Consider the following 7,014-nt stretch of genomic DNA (forward strand, 5'->3'; position numbering starts at 1 on the left):
TTATTATATATACTATAATATTAACTATTTAATTACTTTAATTTTCTTTAATTATTATTTTTTAATAATTTAGCTATTATTTATATATTAATATTTATTTAATTAATTAATTATAATACTTTTTATATAATTATAATTTCTTTTTTTTATAATTTAATCTTTTTTATTTTATAATATTAATTTAATATTTTTTTAAATCTTAAAGATTATAAAGTTTAGCCTTTAATAAAATAACTTTATATATAATTGCCTTTATTACTTTAATAATTAACTTTAAAGCTTTAATAATAAACTTTAGAGAATTACTATAATACCTTTTAATTTACCTTTTAAGGTATTTAAATTAAAATTAAACCTTTATTATTGTTACGACCTAATACAGTCTTACGCATATGCATATACACCCCTACTATTTTTCACCAATCGAAAGCTACCTACCCTATAATAGTTAAATGCATGCTATTTGACTTATATGATAAATAGACATAAATAGAGTCAAACCGACCACGTTTAACTTATATATACTACAGTATATATATATATTTATTTAGCAGTAGATAGAACTTAGCTTACTAGCTATTAATAAAACTTCTTTATATTAATAAGCCTAATATGCATTACTTAATTATTAAGAGACGTAATAATTAAGCTAAGCTTAGTATATATGCCTTACGTTTCTGTAAATATAAAACCTAATATGGACTAGTTTCCTGTTTAAAACCTATAACCATTATATATTAATAGCTTTTATTTAGTATATATTGTGTATATACTGAGTAATATTATACTGTTAAGATATCTAGTAATGCTAGTATTCCTATACCGCCTTATACTGGAGTACCACCTAGTAATGCTAAAATAGCAGCTAAAGTTTAATAGCTTTATAATACTATTTGTAACTTACAGGCATAAATAAACTTACGACCTGCTATAACTAACGAAAGAGGTAACTATAAGCACTGCAGAAAGGACCCTAGAGAAGCACTTAAGCTACTTAAGCCAGAACCGTTTAAAGGATAGGTAAGCGATATAATTCTATTTTTTACCTAAATAAAAGGATACTTTTAATTGTTTCCTAATAGGCTGGATAGCCCTATAAAGAAGTTACTGTTTACTGCATTACTGATTTAAGGAGATACTAAGGACTAGTTTAAACCTATTATAAGGGACTACCTTGAGAATAAAGAAAACCTTTAGGATTAAGATACCTAGAATATCTTTGGAAACTGGGAAAATTTTGAATAAATACTTAAAGATAATTTTGGAGTAGTTAATAAGGAATGATAGGCAGCAGCCAAACTGCTTGCGCTTTAATAGCATAAGTTATATGCAGCCTATTTAGCTAAGTTTTAATAGCTAGCTGCTAAAACTTAATGGGATGATAACTTACTTATAGAAATCTACTACTAAAGTCTGAAAGAAGAAGTTAAGGATAAACTGTACTTAGCCGATAGGCTTAAAGACCTAACTATATATATTACTATGGCAGTTAAAATTGATAAATGACAGTATAAATGCAGAAGAGAGAGAGCTAACTATAAAAGGGGAAATGATTTTAACCCTTACTACTTTAACTAACAATAAAATAATAATAACTAGGGTAACTCTTGAAACTAATGATAGTAACGAGGAAGTAACTGAAATAATATCTTATATGGATTATATGAAGGACTGATGACTCTGGGAGTCACTTGAATGGATAACGGAAATCGCGGACTATGCAATATATCTAAGTGTAAATGTTATAACTGTAACCAGTTTGGATATATAGCATAGTAATATCTATAACCTAGAAAGCCATAAGACCTTAATTACGGTAAGTAAATATTGGGACTAATATGATAGCTTAAACCTTAAATGGCTGTATGAACTTAAATACTGGGAATAATATGAAGTGGATATGAAGGATAATTTAATAGAGAAAGTGAAATTATATGGTTAAAACCTGAAGAAGAAGGGAAATTAGGAAAGAAGAATGAGTTATACACTCTAGAAGAACTTGAATAGAAAAGAATCCGATAAAATAAACTGCAAAATTAGAGATACTATAAATATATATAAGACCTGAAGAAATGAGAATACTTTAATGAAAAATAAAGAGAACGAAGAAAAGAAGTAAATAAAAAGAAACTTAAAGAATTTAAGAAACAGCTAAATATAGAAAAACTATAAACACTAGGAGTTATTAGGAAAGGAAAAGCTATTATCCCTAATACGGAAGATTTAGGCAAACTATCTAGACTGTTAGATAATATCCCTATTAGAATGATACTCTAAGACAAGGAAGAATATTAGAAATAAGAGGTCGAAGCAGGAAACTAACTTTAATAGAAGAAGTAACGAAACTTCTGCAGTATGGGATATAGAGGCAAATACATTAAGATAACTGCCTAGTACTTCTGTTACCGAGATAAATAAATCTTATAGAAATAGGAGTAACCCTATAAAAAGAAGATTGATAAGGACAGTCTAAGGATTTATAATATGCAGGAAGATATCTATATATAAGGAGCCAGGGAATATTAGGATACAGAAACAGGAAGTAAGGTCTATATTAGGGCTTACTATACTAATAACGCTTTAAACCTACTGTACTTAGAACCTATCCTTAACGTATAGGATGACGTATAAATACTGCTAATATACCCTTAATATAACGAGATAGCCTAGGTTTTATGTAAAAACCATTAATGCGAGTAATATAAGCTAGATAAAATGGATAATGACTGTTTTTCTATATCTATAAACGGAATACTTAATGATAAACCCTATCTAATGAATGAAATAGAAGGATACTTAATATACCTTTAGTATGACTACCTTGGAGTAGCAGAACTTTGATTTAGTATGGCACTTTATAGAAAAATATATAAGGTTAACGAATTAACGTAAGGAATTAAAGAAAATATAAAGATTATTGAGGATATAGAAAAAGAATTTGATGATATTACTTAAGGAAGATATGAATATCTTTAAAAGGAACCCTTAATTGATGACACTAGCTTAGAAGATGCTGAGGAAATTTAATGTTAATGGGAGGCAGATGGCCTATACCTGATATAAGATATCCTATTGGGATAGAAACAACCAAGCGAATATAAGACCTTGGATGAGAAGTCAGAAGAAGAATACCGATAATGGCTATTTAATGAGGAATTTCTTAATGACTGCCCTAATGGAGAAGGATGTAATGATAGTGACTGCGAATAAACGTACCGAGATGCATCGGGAAAAGTTATATGCTATCTGTAACCGAGCTATGGATGAGCTAACGAACTGGACGAGAACGACTTGGACTGATGAATACGTTAGGATTATGTAAAGATTCTATACTATAATGCCTAGTATTAAGAGTTCAGATTAAGGGGAAATGGCTAAATGCTTGGATTGATTATGGAGCTAAATGAAATTTTATTGACCTAAAAATAGTTATATAGCTAAAACTACTATGGAGAAAGAAAAAGAGACCTTACTTACTAATTAACGCAGAAGGATAACTATTCGATTATAACGACGGGATTATTGATTAAGAGATTGATTACCTTAAGGTCTTTATTTAAAGAAAAAATTAGGGAATAGACTTTAATATCCTTCCTCTGGATTAGGAAGTTAATATCCTCCTAGGTATTGATTGGCTATGAAAGAAGAACCCCTATATTAACTAGAGGACTGGCTAAGTCACCTTTTTTAGTGATGTTAATAGAGATAACAGGACGATTATAACGAATAACAAGAGATCTTAAACCCTAACTGATGAGGATAGTATGGGTATGCGTGAAGTAAAGAATTTACTACCTCTAATAGGAGTTAAGTATAAGTATATAAAAGGCAAGAAATGATGAAATTAATAGATCTTAGGGCTCCTTAGAATATAACTATACAGCCTGGATGAATAATTATAAATCTAAAAGGAACTTGAGAAGAAGGAACAGTAAGACTGACTTAAGAATGTACCGGAAGAATATTGTATTTATGAGAAACTGTTTAGCGAAGAACTTGAAATGAAGGTATTACAGTATAGCCGCTGGGACTATGAAATATGGCTTAAATTAGAAGACTTGCTATTCTAGAAGATTTATAACCTTAATGAAAAAGAATTAATAACTTTAAAGGAATACCTGGAAATAGAACTGGCAAAAGGAAATATTAGGATATCTATATTATCGGCAGGATTTCTAGTAATGTTTATTCCTAAAAAGAATGGGAAATTATAACTTGTTATGGACTATAGAAGGTTGAATGCCCTTATTATTAAGGATAGGACCCTACTTCTGCTTATTACAGAACTTAAGGACTGCCTATAAGGAAAATAGATCTTTATTGCTCTTGACCTTAAAGGAGCCTATAACCTGATCTGCATTAAGGAAGGAGATGAATAGAAAATGGCATTCAGAATTAAGTTTGGACTCTTTAAGTATCTGGTAATGCCATTCGGACTTATTAATGTACCTGTAATGTTTTAGCGGATGATTAATAACGTATTTTAACAGTATTTAGACGTCTTTATAGTATGCTACCTAGATAATATCTTAATCTTCTTGGATAATGAAGAGGAATATAAGGAATACATCTATAAGGTTTTAAGAGCCTTATAAGATGCTAACCTACTAGTTGAACTGGAAAAGAGTCACTTTCATGTAAAAGAAGTAGACTTCTTAGGATATACTATCATACCTGGAGAAATCAGGATGGAATAAAAGAAAATCTTAGCAGTAGTAGATTGGCTAATACCTAAGACAGTCAAGGAGGTATAGAGCTTTTTAGGTTTTGCTAACTATTACTGACGATTTATTAGAGATTTTAGTAGGATAGTAAATCTATTAATAGAACTCACTAAGAAGGAATGAAAGTTCATTTGGATACCTAACGTCTAAAAAGCATTTGAACAGCTATGAGACGCAATCCTTAGCGAACCTATACTGGTTATGTTTAACCTTAATAAGGAAATAGAACTTAAGACCGATTTATTAGACTTTGCACTAGGAGGATAGATTGGTTAACGCGACAATTAGGGCAAATTACACCCTATTGCGTTCTATTTACATAAGTTATATGGAGCAGAACTTAACTACCCTATCTACGACAAAGAATTCCTAGTAATTGTTAACTGTTTTAAGGAATTCTGACACTACCTTATGGGAAGCATGCACTAGATTAAAGTTTATACCAACTACTAGAACATTTCACACTTCACCATGACGCAAGAACTTAATTAACGATAATTGCGCTATGCCGAATACCTATATGAATTTAACTTTGTGATTATTTACCGGAAAGGATTGGATAACAGGAGAGCAGATACAATTAGCAGAAGATTAGATTATGATACTGGTATAACTAAGGCAATAGAATAACTCCTAGAGAAAAATGATAAAGGAGAATACCAGTTTATATAACTAATATAGATGCTGGGATGGATGTAAACGATATAAGTAAGGGAAACCCTAAGAGATATATGGGAATTTATTAGAAGCTTTTACTTATACCTAATATATGGATACTAAGGAGTAATAAAAACTCTGAAATGACTGCTACAATAAGGGTATAGGATTTTACGAAAAACAGTAGAAGAAGTTGTTAGATAATGTGACTTTTGTATAAAAACCAAAGCCTGACGATATAAACCTTATAGAGAACTATAACCACTACTAGTAGTATAACGACCCTGGGACTTAATTATAATGGACTTTATAATTAAGTTACCACTATCGGAAGAACCCTCAACCGGAATCTTTTATGATAGTATTATAGTTATAGTAGATCGACTTATAAAGTTCTCTTACTACCTACCCTATAGAGAAGATATAGATGCTAAGTAACTTGCGTATATCTTCTATAGATATATTGCTAGTATATACGGAATGCTAATAGAGATTCTCTTAGATAGAGGAGGAATGTTTGTATTAAGATTTTAGAAAGCACTTATGGCGCATTTAGGACTGAATTACAGGCTTATAATAGCATTTAGACTGTAAGTGGATGGATAGATGGAATGAATAAATTAAGTATTAGAACAGTATCTGCGGTATTATATCAATTATAAATAAAATGATTGGGTTAAAAAGCTACCTTATGCCTAACTTGCTTATAATACTGCTTATAATGAAAGTATATAACTTATACTATCTAATGCCAACTTTGGATTTACACTAGATGTATATTATGATGCATAAAAACCCAAGACGATTAATCCAGCTGCTATACTTAAAAGCGACGATCTAAGAAACCTACACAAAGAACTACAGACAGAACTAGAATTTGTAAAAAAATAGATATAACGGTATTATAACCCTAAAAGAGTAGGAGGGCCTACCTTTTCGGAGGGGAATATGGTCTACCTATCTACAAAAAATATCACCACTAAACGATTAAGTTATAAACTTAACTTTAAATACATCGGACTATATAAGATTGTTAAGAAGGTTTTAAAAAATAACTACGAATTAGACCTACTACTGAAGGTTAGGATCCACCCTGTCTTTTATATCTTACTACTTGAATTAGCAGTAGACACGATTTATATTAAAACCAGTAATGAACTAGAAGAAATCGATAGACTAGAACTCTATAAAGCAGAAGAAGTCAGGGATATGCAAAAAATCAATAGATAAATAAGGTACCTAATTAAATGGAAAAACTACCTAGAAAGCGAAAATATATAGGAATTACCAAAATACCTCATTAATGCCCAGCGATTTCTGAAGAACTTCTATCGACTCTGAGGAAAAAGGAATCAGGTATGGAACTCCAGTTAATAACCCTATGGTCTTCTAACAATTAAATATCATTTAGCGCAGACAACTTAGCAGCTTAACGATTAGATAACTCTTAAGTCTCTAACGCCTCTAACTTATTAAGATCCTTATAATTATAACGAACTATTTTAGCAGCCTTCTTATAAAGATGCTTCTCTTAATAATACAAACGCTACAGATGCGCTAAAGCCTCTTAAAGATTAGCCTTAACCTGCTCTTTCTACTCATCAATATGGTCTTTTTTATGCGATATACGCGC

Source organism: Fusarium fujikuroi, chromosome FFUJ_chr08 (assembly GCF_900079805.1).
Source record: "Fusarium fujikuroi IMI 58289 draft genome, chromosome FFUJ_chr08".
Lineage (NCBI taxonomy): Eukaryota > Fungi > Ascomycota > Sordariomycetes > Hypocreales > Nectriaceae > Fusarium > Fusarium fujikuroi.